The sequence below is a fragment of the Gobius niger genome (assembly GCF_951799975.1).
Source record: "Gobius niger genome assembly, chromosome: 23".
Lineage (NCBI taxonomy): Eukaryota > Metazoa > Chordata > Actinopteri > Gobiiformes > Gobiidae > Gobius > Gobius niger.
This window is the reverse complement of record NC_136874.1, coordinates 5318657-5332549: the sequence shown is the minus strand read 5'-3', so window position 1 is coordinate 5332549 and position 13893 is coordinate 5318657.

Genomic DNA, 13893 nt, shown 5'->3' with positions numbered 1-13893 from the left:
ACGTGCTCTTGTAATTATGGACAACACCACTGACCGAGTAGAAAATTGCAAAAATATGTTGATGCCTGAGTTCCCGAGCTGAGATCACCTTTGACCTTTCAATGCGACAAAGCAGCGATAATACATTTTTAAACCTTTGAGCAGATTTTACTAAAACTATGCATAGTAGGTTCCTCCCATGAAAACAACATAGTCTTTATTTTTGTAATGTCATTGTGTGTGGGCGCAGATTTGCTTAAAGGACTTTTTTTTAACTTTGTTTTTGTTCATTACAAAAAATAAAAGAGGAAGTCACTAAATTCAAATGTTTGTTGTGTCTTTTTAACTTTCTCAACATATTTGTAGCAGGTTCATGAGCACATTTCACAACACAGCAGGGTCACTGTCGCTATAATGTCAGTAAATTCACCTGCAAGTTCATGAATTTGATACAAATACAATAATTAGATGCACAATGTTTCCCTCACAAGTGTCTAAAAGAGAACATTCCTTTACATTACCTGCAATAACAAAATGTGGTACAGTGCCTTGTAACACACACACATGACCAGCAGATGGCGGTAGATCACACAAGGTTTATGCACAAAGCGCTTCTCATTCCTGAAAGCAATAAAGTTCCTCAAATCCAAAGCGTATTCTATTTATTGTGTATTTCCACACACTCAGCCAGGATTTAGTGGAGTAAACATGTATTTATACTGTTACATGTTTGTGCCTTACAGGAGAAGAATCTATCACTTTCATTCTTCCTGTAAATTGACAAGTTACTGGTGATTGTGGAAAGAAATTCTCCAAATTCTCTGTTTCCCTGTGGTCTCGCCCGAAGCCTCGCGACACCTCCGGCCTGAATGTCACCGGATGAAACCGAGCTCTGTCATGAACCCTCCCCGTCTGCGGCGGCGGCGGGAGAAAAGGTCACGGATACATCTAAATGCAAATCCCCAATTAGGCTCGATACTGTCCCGTGCGCGAGGAAATGCTCGTTGATCACGCGCAGGTTCGTGTTTGATGGGAGCTGATGGATGCTGAGTGAAGGGCCGATTTCAGAGATGGACTGAAATTATTGGCAATTTAGGCGTTTCCCGCAAAGGTTCTTGAAGGTCGATTTGAAATCCGGTGTGAGAGATGATGATTCCTGTGCTTTTCACTCTATGCTTTATATAACAACAACCCAATAACAGACTCAAGTAGTGATACAATATATATTAAAAGAAAGGTTATCTGGCAACCTACTGAGAAAACCACGGCCCAATCAATATTATCCATTATTGACCAACAAAACAACACAAAACTAACAAACTGTTCTGATCTGGGGTCAGTGCGGTCGGTCACGTCTTGATTCAGCAACAGGAGGCGCCCAAAGAACCAGATCACATGACCTGAACATCCTGAATGACCAGGTTATTCCATCAGTGGATTCCTTCTTTCCTGATGGCACGGGCGTATTCTAACATAACAATTCATTCAGCAAGCTCACATTGTGAAAGAGTGGTTCAGGGAGCAATATTGACTTTAAAGACCTCCGCTGCCGGGTTTATAGTTGAAAAGACATCTTGATAAGTACATTTCACAGTTGAAGGTTGTAAGCCATTAATTATGCAAGAAATCTGTGTTAATTTGACAATAGCAAAACCAAAGAAGAGCCAGTGCTTACCTGTAATCCTGGATTTTCTACTGTAACATTTACAGATTTCTTTTTCCTAAAACACAGATTTTATTTTACCATGAATTGCACAAGAAATGGATGATAAATTGACAGCAGTAATCTGTGATAAAAACAGATGAGACCGTGTTTAAAGCAGATCTAAGTAACTCTTGCCTCTAGAGCCATAAGCGCAACTGCAGGTGTCGTAGCAAGTTGCGATTTTTTTAACTTATTAATTGTCTTGGAGAGTAAATACTACGCCGACAGAAAAGGCGAAGGGAGAGAGGGATATTGTACATCCAATTACACAATGGAAATATTTTTTTTTCACTCACACTTGGCTGTAAATACTGTTTAAGTGGTGCTAGCCCGCTGTTAGCTTTGCCCGTTAGCCTGTTAGTTTCTTCTTCGTGACTCCATTAGTGTGTATTGGTGGTTTTCTGGCCAGAGACACCAGGGGGAGATGAAAGACCCTCCAATCATCCCATAAACACTTGTATTACCCCCACAGGGACTACGGAAAGGATTTATTAAGGTAAACACGTTACTTAGTGCTGCTTTAACTGTAAACCGAATAACATGGATCCTGTATTTTGTTTTTTTACAGTGTGAGCTGGATCGGTGTCACAGGGTCTCAGATCTTCAGAGATGTGAGTTTTATTTGGCCGTGCAGTGAAATAACTTAGATACAGCTGTGCAATATCGCAATACAAATAACACATCAGGATCAAAACAAGGCTCAAATGTAAGTAAACTAGGAAATGTTTAAATAAAACTGAACTTTTACCCATTTATAAGTCGATCTCAGTCAGATCTTTGGCGATGTTGCGACACATTCAGGCGTCTTGTGACTGGTTTCTGTAGGTTCATCAACTGTTCTCTCTTCAAGAAGATCGTCAATCATCCAATCAGCATCAGCTTTGTGTTGAGGGAATCACCAGCACACCTGTCAGCGCGTGTTGCCAGATAAGCTGGTGTTTCTCCACTTTGAGCTTTAATGTGCTGATAACAGACGACCTGCTGTAACGACTTGTAATCAGCCACAGTCTTGACTTTTCCGCCGCATCGACACATCTCTCTAATCCCTGTATCATCTCGAAGCCCCATAAACGCCTCCCCTCGACGGGCCGTAATCTCTGCCCATAAATCAGTCTCCGAAGCAGGTCAACGGCGCCCGCGGCTCTGCTCAAGGCTCGCATTTCCATTTTAATTTTCTGCTCCGGGGACTTGACGAATGCGCACAGTAGCCACGGCTCTTCCCCCGCGCCGCCCGCCGCCCGCTCGGGAAACCACAGTGACCTCTCCGGGACGGGTTTGGATTGAGTGACTTTGAAATTGGACGACTTGAAGAAGCAGCTTTAATGGTGGTTAGATAATGAGAGCGATTAGCATGTGGGAGTTCTGTGTGGAGTCTGCATGTCCTGCCTGTGTCTAGAGGGGTTTCCTTTGGGTGCTTCGGTCTCCAAACCCACATTTTCCAGTGACATTCTGGGAAGTCAAAGCATTAGCAAGGGTTAGTATTCCTGCACTGTCTGAAGCACTGTTTACTGGAGTTATAAAGCGACTAAAAAGTTATCTGCAAGCACTTAGTAAAATGTCCATACTGTCTTCTTTATTAAACAGACCTCAGCTCCTGAGCTGAGGCCTGCTCACTCCGAAGGACCTCAGTCTCCTCAGAAGGTGGAGGCGACTTTGGCCCTTCTTGTACAGGGAGTTGGTGTTGTGGGACCAGTCCAGTTTATTGTAAGTTCAATATTATCTGCAAGCAGTTACGAGGCTATTGTGTGGTTACAACCTGCAAGTGGATACTTCGAAATGAGATGGATAGAGACAAAAAGCCCATCTTGCCTTAAAGGAACAGGCCACCGTTTTTCCAGACAGAGAAATGTTCTTACCTGAGCTTAGACGAGTTGATGTGGACCTGTCTGGTCTTCGTGCCCATGAAAGAGCGCGGTAACTTCCAACTTCACCCCGTTTGGAGCTTTCGGAAGATGCTGGGAGACGCTAAATGCAAACATCACAGACCAGACAGGGAATGCAGGGAATCCGACAATGCTCTAATGAAAACGCATAAACACATTTTCTCCACTGTTTAAACTCTGTGTGAAAACCAACCCCTTCACCCCAACACCACCACCAAGACTTCAGCTTGAAAGCTCAATTACTGTTCAGTTTGTGTTAATGGAACTTGATGTTCAATAGCAATATCAAGCCAAAGCGCCCCCTAGTGTGTGTTTTAGTAGTAATAGTAGTCGTAGTAACCAGGATGTAGAGGTGAAATAACAGTGTGGGTTTTTCCCTCCTTCTTGTGACTAACTGTGTTAAGAAATGATTGTATTTCGGTTCATTTACGTCCATTTGGGGCGACTGTACGAGCGCTGACTCCCGGCCGGGCTCCATTAACCGACTAATGAGGTCTGATTGAGCAAACGAGCCGCGGCAAATTAGGGAGAGCGACGAGAGGGAGAGGATTCCAGCTCCGAGGAGTCCAGGCTGGAGAGGTTCGTTTAGACGGGATCAATGTTAGCAGCGGAGAGAAGAAGCTCTGATGTGGAAAAAGTCAATGTTGTCGTGTGGTCAGTGAGCGACGCCGAGATGATTCTCTACTGCCAATCTGCTGGTTTTGTCAAATATTGTGGGATAATGTACTTGTTGTTCTTAGTTTTAATGTTATAATGAAAAACATGCAAAAACTCTCCCTTTACAATGTTTATTTTACAGCATTTTGTCGAACCAGGAAACAAAACCACTCCAACATGGCGGCGCTAACGCTTTCCCACGTCATGTTTGATATCCACGTGTAGAACGAAAGGCGACTGAGATGGTACAGTGATCTAAATATGGCCATTTCCTTTCTGGGGGAAATATACTCTTATTTTTTTATCAGTAATCTACAGCAAAGGTTTCAAGAAAGCTACGTGTTATACAAGTGGGCGTGGCCTAGCCGAGGGGGTATAAAACTTCTGCTCGAAATCATAACATCCTCCTCTTTTTAGTTGTTTTCAGGTGGATAATGAAAACATTTATCACACAACACTTAATGAGGGGGTATTATGCTTTTTTCAATCCCATAGCACCAGTCTATATCACACAACAATGATGACCAAACCTTCTGTTGGTCTGTAAATGCAGTAAATTAGAATAACTGCCTTGTATAAAATGTCTCTCTCAAAATGGCTGTAGTGAATGTCTTGAAATAGGCCTCTGTCTCTTTAAGAACCTCTGAGCCTTTCCGACACGCCCCCTCCACACGCTGTCTGTGGCATCAGCGGGGAGGGGGTTCTGCTGAGGAGCAGTGGTTGGTTACTCGGCTGGTGACGAAAGCTCAGAGGCGTCTCCAGGAGGTGGGGGCGTTCCTAGGAGGACTCAGGCAAAGCTATCCCTAAAATGGCCGCCATCAGAGTTTTTACAGATTACTCAAAAATACGTGTCTTTAATGAGGGAATGACATAATAACATGATGTATAGCTTGAAAAAGTCGATTTTGCATAATACCCCCCTGTAAGTCAAGTGAAAATTAGGTTCATATGGATGTTTTTTCAAAGCAAATTGCTCGATAGAAGCGAAATACGGCTCGTTGCTAACGTTAGCATAACTTCCTGGTTAGCGTTGTCTGTTTTTTAAGTATTGTTTAAGGCTGTTGAACCACTTTCCTCCCCTCCGTGTCTCTGTATCTTTATTTAGTAGAGGAATTTGTTATTAATCCAGTATTTGTTACAGAAATGGAAGAACGTTCAGGTTTTTCCGCCTTTGTTTTCCCTCTGAATGCTTCGAACATGAAAATATATGGGCAATTTTGCATCTATTCACCTGCAGTGTCTGTAAAATGATTTAAAACATATTGAAATACTTGGATAACGACACACTTTTGCTCAGGTGAAGACTATCCAATGCTAAGGGCAGATTTTCCTCCGCCTTTTCCAAAACCAGACCTACAGACACTTACAGACCATTTTCCATTTGTTCCCCCTAATTTACCCCGTGCACTTAACTCGCCTGCTTCCATTTCTGTTGACAGTGACGCGAAGATGACAAAATGACTTGTTTTCCTTGACTAAAAGACATCTCCTCTGCTCTTTTATGCCCCATCTGAACACCGTATTTTTAGCTCCATACCTTCAATCTCCTCTTTAGCCCCTATTGCCTGCGCGCCCTATCGCGGGTCCGCACCTGGCCGGTAATCTCAGGACACGGGGGATTACGTCCCGGCTGCCCAAAGAGGCACAAAAAAAGGAAACCGCTATTAGCCACGACAACCCAGCGCGCAATTTCTGCCAAGCGGGGCTAAAAGAGCAGATTCTGAGGCGGGATTCGGGGCTTTTGAGGGGAAAACGCCCGGGTTAGGCAAAACGGCTGTCAGAGATCTGCACATCGGAGAAAAAAGGGAAAAAAGCACTTTGTGGGCAGTGTGGACGAGGAGAGGCTCATCCAGTTTTTGTACAAGTGAGAGCATGCTATATTTATATGTGTTAAACAGTGTTTGGAATAACGCCGTTTAAAAGAACGGCGTTAGGTAACGGCGTTATTTTTTCAGTAACGGAGTAATCTAATTCATTACTCTCCTCGTCGTTACAACGCCGTTATCGTTACTGGGTAAACAAAGTGGCACGTTACAATTGGGCAGAATGAAGCGCCGCGGTGTCAGCATGGGGAGAGCAGTGGAGAGGGTGGGCGGAGTCTGACGGAGCAGAACACGCACATCTGACTGTCCGTGCAGAGTACTGCATCGCGCTCTCTGCTCCATAAACTACTTGTGTCCCCGACCCGCGGCTTGTCATCCCCACAGCGCGGTGCAGCCGCAGGGGAGAATCAAGTTGGTGATCATTGATCAGTAGTGTTGGAACTTATTTTTAACCCAAAGACGCAGTGGACGCGGTGGAGACACGTCTTTCTCCCTCTCTCTCTCAGCGCCTTTCTTCTTCCTCTCTCCCCGCTCTCCGCTCCATAGAACAGTGCAAGGCCACTAACCTTCTGGGGCATGTAAACTTATATTTGCTGTCGATTGTTTCACGGAGAGACATCATGCTTGTGCGTAAAGTCTGCCCTGATCGTTGGCACATGTTACTCTTGTTCCTCCCCATTCTCTTTGAATACGGCCATATTCCTACATTAATAAAACAGCGGCGCAAATACAATACCACTCAGTCACAGGGGCCTCCCCCACTCACCCCCCATTCAGTTCATTCAGTTACTATGAACATCTTTGAACATCTTTGAACACCTGTCTGTTCTAACCATTTCAATTGACTTGTGAAAACAGCAACAACAAAAAAACAAAATTATTTGACATATAGCAACACAAATAGTTACTTTCCCTGGTAACGAGTTACTTTTATTATAGAGTAATTCAGTTACTAACTCAGTTACTTTTTGGAACAAGTAGTGAGTAACTATAACTAATTACTTTTTAAAAGTAACGTTCCCAACACTGGTGTTAAATGACAAAGCAATGATTTCTACTATAACTAGCTTTCATTTTGATAGGAATTCAACTCCCCCATTAATGTAGCCCTGTATCGGATATTTTTAATGTTATCTGTGGTTTGAACTCATTCCTAGCTTTCCGAACATCCCACTTCTTCATAAGGTCAAGTTTATAAGCACGTTTCACGACTTAAAGGGTCACTTTTCAGGTTCACGTTCCCTAAAAATGCTCGACAATTCGCCTTAAAGGGACAATACAGAGTTTAAACATGTTAAAATAATGTATTTTCCTCCCCTACATGTTAATGTGTAGAATGAGCTCAGACCTGTTCACCACAACTGCCTCTAAAATCCTGCACTGTCGCTCAAAAAGGTGTTTATTCAGGTCTGAAGTGCCGGCATGCACGAGCTTAGTATAGAAGCTGCAGTTACACGTATGACCTGAGGTGGCAGTAGTGAGTATAAAATGGCAAACTTGCATCTAGCCCCTTTGAGGTTCAGGAAATTGATAAAAATGCTTTATGATTTGCTGCACTATGTGTTTTTCCCAAAACTGGCTGAGTTTACAATATAAAGAGGACAAAACAAAGTGCCTTTAACCTGTTTACTTTGAATAACCTGAGAACGCCAGAAATCAGATCATGATCAGACTTTTGGTCTGCATGTAAACGTAGTCAGTGTTCAATGTAAAGAGAGAACTGAATCGGTAAGAAAAGCTTAATTATAATCTCTCAAAATGAACAGCTTACCTATAAAGCCGTATATAAAGCATTTATAAATCTCTTGACTTACAGTGCTATGCAAATGTGTTCAAATCCAGGCTGAAAACAGTTCTTTTTAACGATGCATATGACTGAAAGTATTTTATCTGCACTCTTGCCCTTTACTGTAATTGATTAATTTTATGTTGATGTTTTTATTGATTCCATTTGCTTTCTTGTATTTATGCAACTGTGAAGCACTTTGAATTGCCTTGTGTATGAATTGTGCTCTACAAATAAATTTGCCTCGATTCCCTTTCCTTAGGCAGAATACACTGAGTAGTTTGTCGCCAAAGAGAAACAGTCATGGTGGAATTTCTCACATTTCTGCCTCAATTGGTCATAAAATGTGGTCTGACCTTTATTAAAATCATACGAATTAATCAGAAAACAGACATGAAACAGTGTCTGCTTGAACTAATACCACCCAAACATTTACATTTTGTCATATTTTTAAAGGAATAGGCCACCGTTTTTACATACTGAGATATGTTCTTACCTTAGCGTTGACGAGTTCTTTAGGACCTGTCTGATCTTCAGTCATGTAAACACAGCGCAGACGGCGTTAGCATTTAGCCTCTCCCTCTCTCCTCTATAGCTCCAAAACAGGTCAAGATAGAAGCTACCAAGCTCTTCCACGTTTTCCCTATTTAAATATGGTTACATGAAGTGTTCCACTACAAAGTATAATTACACAAAATTAAACAATGTGGATTTTCTAAGCGGATAAAAGGGGGACTATATTGTAAGGTGTAATAATACCAGGAGTAGTTTGGCATTTCGGATTCCTTTAACCATATTTAAATAGGGAAAACGTGGAAGAGCTTGGTAGCTTCTATCTTGACCAGTTTTGGAGCTATAGAGGAGAGAGGCTAAATGCTAACGCCGTCTGTGCTGTATTTACGTGACTGAAGGCACGGGGGAAGATCAGACAGGTCCTAAAGAACTCGTCTAAGCTAAGGTAAGAACATATCTCAGTATGTAAAAACGGTGGCCTATTCCTTTAATGGCCATAACATGTAAACATTCACAGGACAGGGAGGAAAAAGTGAGTACACCCCCTGAATCTCACTGAACTGGAGAGATTCAGTTCATATTCCACCAGAAAATGGCTAAAAGTGTGGAAGATTGTGTTTCCTTAAAGATTCTGTTTTCCCCCTCGGCGAGGCCACGCCCCCTTCTATGACGAGATGCCGTCGTATCTATGGGAAACGAGTCAAACTGCTGTGATCTTTACCTCTATCTATGTCACTTCCTGTCAGCAGCTCGAAAAAAATCTAATAAAAACTTTTCTGCCCAACATTTCTTCTTTAAAATTGCTGCTTCACTATGCACTGTGTAACTATTCATTTAATGACTTTTAATGCTTTTAAATGCCCCATGGAAACCCTCCCTTTAGATAGATAAATATGTTAAAGTAAATATATATGATAAAAGTAGATGAATTGAAAGCAATGAAGCAGAGCCCAAAGTCAGTAACAGTTAGAGCATTTATTAAACTTCTAGATCAGTGACGCGACTCTTTTTCTACATATTTATATTGTCATGCTTTACAGTAGAGCTCATGCATTAGGGCCCCAACATCTCCCTACAATAATCATAATCAGAATAAGAATCATAATAAAAGTATCCGGGGCCGGAAAATCATAAAATACCTTTGCATGAACCATTCAGAAAACTACAGGGAGCAGTTCATCTCCCCCCCGAAAACAAAAACCCGACGTTGTTCCCTTGTGAAAGTGCCGCGGGCCCCGTGTTCTCCTCCGGGGGCTGATTTTGCATTAGGACAGTTAGACACGAGCATGCACGCGCGGAGAAGCCAAAGAAAACGAATGGAGAGAGAGTCAAATAGCAGGATATTTTACAGAGCGTTGTAAAGAAAAACGTCGTCTAAGTTTCAAAAATATACCTTTGTACAATATGGAGGTTTGACGTTATGGTGGTTCAGTGAGACAACGAGGAGCCACGGAGCATGGACGCACGTTTCTGCAACTGGTGATACAAATGAAACATAAACACACACATTTAAGACTTCAGTTCAGAGGAAATAAGACATTTTGAGTTTGGGTGAGCAGAAATAACCTGAAATTATGATCTTCTCCTCCATCTTGGTCCCAAATGATGTTGTAAAGTTCATTCACTGTTACAGACTCTCAAGCTACCCTGGATTATACTGGCTCGGATTTTACTAGAGATGCACCGATCCAGCTGGTTTTATATGTAGATTAGTTTTCTTCTTAACTCATTGCTCCTTGTACTTGAAGCACATGATAAATAATCTTGAACATGAACTAAAAACGTTCAGTTGAAGTGTGTTATTTTGGACTTGGGACAGAGACGGAGCGGGACTAATCAATGGTTTTGGAGAAATCTTTCGGGACGTGCGACAATTGGACTGTCCTGGTTAAACTGGGACATCTGGTCACTCAAGATCCGCATTTCATAAACTACAATACAAACTCTTGGCTGCTCCAGCAATGGCCAATATAATTTGATCAGGCTACTTTAGGTAATCCCTCCTGGAACCACCACCTTAATGTGATGGAGGGTTTGAGCCTGAATGATCCTGGAGCTCTGTTGTCGGGGGCTTGGTGCCCCTGGTAGGGTCTCCCAGGGCAAACAGGTCCTATAGGTGACGGGTCAGACAGAGAGCGGTTCAGGAAGCTCCATATGAGAGACCAACAGGCTCGGTTAGAACCATGAGGCCGTCCTGTGGACCCACCACCTGCAGGAGGGGCTGGTGCACGACCCGGAAACGGACAAGTGGAAGAAAATGGATGGAATTTAGGTAATCCAATCATAGTTTTCCGTTCCAGCCTTGAATAGTTTCCGCTAGCATTAGCACGCTGCCGCTAGCATTAGCGTCATTAGCGTCGTCTCTGGAGCGACCTGCCGGAGGAGCTCAGGGCTGCAGAGAAAGTTCATGTTTTTAAGAGCAGCCTCAAGACCCACCTTTTTAGCTTAGCCTTTAACTGACTAATCTATTTATTTAATCCTAATATATAAAATGTATATATATGGGAGGTTGTCCCAGGCGCATTGTTTTAAATGTTGTAATCTGTAAAGCACTTTGTGATACCTTTCGGTATGAAAAGCACTTTATAAATAAAGTTTGATTGATTGATTGATTGATTGATTAGCATGCTGCTGCTAACATTAGCACGCTGCCGCTAGCATTAGCATGCTGTTGCTAGCCACAGCGTTTTGCACAGCGACCGTTAGTCTGTTTGCATAAGTTAAAACTAACTCAAAGACTCCAGATTCTGTCCATATTGTAAAACGTTGAGCTAAAACAGGCATCGATTCTATATTGGATGTTTGGAGCCGATACCGATATATTTTTTCCAGTATTGGATCGGTGCATCCCTCGATTTTACCAATAAATTACATGAAATATCTTTCTTCATCTTCTTGTAGTTATTTTAAGCCTTTTCTTACACCCAAACCAAGGCCAAAAAACAAACAAACACATCATTACGATTCAGTCAAAACAGATAAACCAAGATCAACCATTTGCAGAAACGTTATTAACCCGCTGGAACACACAAAAAATGGTTCATTTCTTTACTTACAAACATTTCAATTTGAATTTCCAACATAATCTTCTACAAAGGACGGATGCCCGGTGTGAAACATGACAAAGACGCTTGTTATCTTTGGTGAGCTCTCAAAACATGGATCGAAAGGTGGAAAAGCAAAAACATCAGCTGGTTTAAATGCTCGTCAGAAAGGCCCTGCTGCATAGCCTACTCTCAGACGGGGAGACAGTTCTTTGCATATAACAGTTTGCGACCCACGATCCCTTTAAATAGTGCAATGGTTTTTTGACACTAAAATTCCCCATTCGTTCGTTAAGGATTCGAGGTTTCATTTTTTTGTTTGTTTGTGTTTTTTGTTTTTTTTTACATGCAACAAAGTGATTTAAAAGTTTGGTCTTATCTTACAACGAGGAGGACATCGGAAAGTTAAAGGGAGCTGATTTTTGACATCGGACGGCGAAGGTTTTTGGACACAAAGATGGCGACGTGGGGACAGGGCTCCTATGCAATGGCCTGGTCAAGAATGTGCACCATTGCTGCCAGAGTTTCCATGGTTTTGAGTATATATAATCTACTTTATTCCCAATTCGGAAACAAAATTAATGTTTTTACAGGTCAACAGGTTCTAGGGGAGGGACTGAGCCTGAAAGGTATGGTTTGTATAATTTCCTATACAAATACCTCCAAATAAATCTTATTGGTTTCTCCAGGTCTCCCAGTCGTTCAGAAAGCCAAGCTAGTAGGTTCTAGTCAATAAACCTAACGCCTTCTTTTATTTCTGTAATGCCATTTTAAAACAGCCTTCGTTTAAGACTAGCACTATGAGGGTTTCTAATGCCATTTGTAATGCCCAAATACAACATTTAAGCAATGTGGTTTATTCTATTCGATGCAAAGAAGAATGCAAAGAACATTACATTGGAGAAACCAAACAGCAGCTACAGAGGAGGCTTCATCAACACCGTAGGGAAAGCACAAGCGGCCTCCAGTCTGCTGTTCACCTCCAGCTCAAAGCCTCCAACCACTCCTTTGAGGACAGAGAGGTTCAAATACTAGCAAAAGAAGAACTTTGGTTTGAAAGAGGAAGTGAGGAAACAAAATCCCTCCATGAACAGGAATGGTGGACTAAGATTTTACCTTTCTCCTCTGTACAACAAGGCCTGGAGGGTTCTGTCATGTTAATGAGGCTGAAACTCAGCCCAGGACAGATCAATAGGCAGGTAATCAGCAGTGATCAGCTGAGAGTAAGACCGTTCAGACTCAGGTGTGAGTTCGGTCTTTAGGACTTGATGCAGGGGCCACATTGACGTTTTGAACTTGCCAAGAGGGCCAGACCTAAAAGCAACAAAATAGCTGCAGTGATGCATTTTGGGTAATGCATATGGGTCTGTAGCATCTTTAGTGGGCCAGACTGGAAGGCAAGGTGGGCCGTATTTGACCCCCAGGCCTTAGTCTTTGTCGTTCTAAGTCAGGGATGGGTAAACTATCTACAGGTGAGAGTAGCCAAGCTGAACTCCTCCCACTGGTCTATATCTAGTCTGCAGGCTGAGCTGAAACATTCGACACTTCAACTACAGAGTACAGGAGACGACTCAATAACCTTCATTGAAGATGGACAACTCCTGTACGACTGAGAGCCTACACAGACATGTTTTAATGCAACAAACCTGTGCATGTTCTATTTCTTAAGATTTGCAAACCTTCTATTAAATAAATGAGCCAAAACTGCAGCTGAATGTGTTTAACCTATGCAATAATAATAGTTGACCATTATTTCCTCCCAAAAAAACTGATTTAATGGCAGTTTGAGTTGAATTGAATGTTTTTTAAGGCCTTTACTTTGGCACAATTCATGTAATAACTTTTAAAGCCCCACAGAAACCCTGTACTTGGCACAAATTGCATTAGTTCAAAGTTTAATCTTCTAAAATTGGGTACATCTATTTGTGGATCTATTTGTGTGCAGTTGGCAATAATTAGAGACAGAAATGGCACTTTAGGACACAGAGGCAAACAGCAGCATCTTCATTTGATCAAATCTGGAGTAGACGATTGCATAGGAACCCTGTATTTGCTCGACGCCATCGTTAAGATTATAAAAACAGCACTACATTTGCCGTAAATGTACACTACCAGCTATCTGGACCTGTTCATTTCAAATTCCCTAAATCGGTCGCTACAAAAGGACTCCGTTTTGCGATATTTACTTCTTCTTCTTTTTTTTTTTTTTACAATTCTTCGCAGGTGTAAAAGCTGCCATCATGCGCTGCCATGCACTGAAGCTACAAGCCTGCCTGTTTACCGCACGTCCCCGTTACCAATGTATATCACTACATTCTACTCTTGTGTGACACTTCGCAAAACTACAAGATGCTACAATTTGTGATTCATTTCTGGGCATGATTTTTCCCTTTAAAAACGTTTAAAAAAGAAAAGAAAACTACCTACAAATTCTAGTGAGGTTAGCCTTCTCTAGCTAGTAATCAAAAGGTGCTAATTAAATTATGCTTGGTTTTTACCACTA